We start from the raw sequence: 1,235 nt of genomic DNA on the forward strand, positions 1-1,235 counted from the left end.
TTTTTGCGGAGCGGGGAAGGAAGATGGGGAAGAGGGAGGGAGGGAGGGAGGAGGGGGGAAATCTGTGCCGGGGCACGGCTGTCTCGAAATAGCACATTTTTTCCGGAGGCTTTTATCCCCCTTGAAGCATTCGCAGCTGGTGGTGATGGTGGCGGTGGGGGCATCGCATTCCCTGCGATCGCAGTTAAGGGCCTGATGCGGTACCGCTTGCAGAGCAGCAGAAGCAGCTGCGGCAGCATTTTTGGGGGGGGGGCTGGGTTAAAGCCACCCCGGGTTTCCCAGCGCTGTGTTGTCACCACCCAGCGGGTACCGTCCCCTTTTGGATGCTGCCGGGGTTATTCCCCATGGAGAATTTTATCCCTGATAAAATTCGACCGTCTGGGTAGGGGTGGGCAGAGTTTTGTGGGGGTTTTTTTGTTTGTTTTTTTGGGTTTTTTTTCCAGGTTACCCTGCCTTTGCCATCTCTCACTTTGTTTGGTTACCAGGATCCGGTCTCGGCTGGCGCAGACAGTCGGCGCATTGTCCTGGACCGGTGGAGTGTGGCGGGATGCTCCTGGCCGCCACCAGCCATCCCCCGCCCCGGGCTGGCCCCTCCGCCCTCATCCTTCTTTAGGGATGAGCCTCCCTGGGGACGGAGGAAGGTGGTGGTGGGGGGAGTCCACTTTTGGGGTCTCCCAGCCACCTTGGGGGAGAGGGTGCTCCTCCAGGATGGGAATAATCGGCAGCTTTCGGATTTGCTCGTTAAGAACCCCTCGTCCCGCTCATCCTCCAGGCTCCTGATGCCTCCGGGGCAACGAAAGGGGTTTCTCAGCACCGCGGGAGGATTATTTATCGCTGCGCGGGAGGGGGCACCTTTCCTCCTTGCTGCCTCCTCTTCTGCGTGCTTGTGCATCCACACGGGTGTGTGCACACTCACACGCACACACACACACCTGCGACCCCCCCCAAGCCTCCCTCGCTGCCCCTGGCACGCTGGGCAGCTCCTAAATCCCAAATTACCCAATATTTAGTGATATTTACTCGCCGTTCAAGCGTTTTGCGCCTGGGGAGGGACCCTGGAGTTGGTTTACGGGCGCTGGGAAAGCAGAGGATGAGGCGAAGGGCTGTGTCCCTCCGCTGTGCCATCTGCTGAGTCAGCACATTTGGGGGGAGCAGGCAAGGAGGAAAAAAACCCCTTGCAGGGTTAGTATTTCTTTCCGAACGGGTCCCGCGGGCTGTCGGTGAAGGGTGGGGGG

The sequence above is a fragment of the Charadrius vociferus genome, unplaced genomic scaffold (assembly GCF_000708025.1).
Source record: "Charadrius vociferus isolate BGI_N301 unplaced genomic scaffold, ASM70802v2 scaffold1528, whole genome shotgun sequence".
NCBI lineage: Eukaryota > Metazoa > Chordata > Aves > Charadriiformes > Charadriidae > Charadrius > Charadrius vociferus.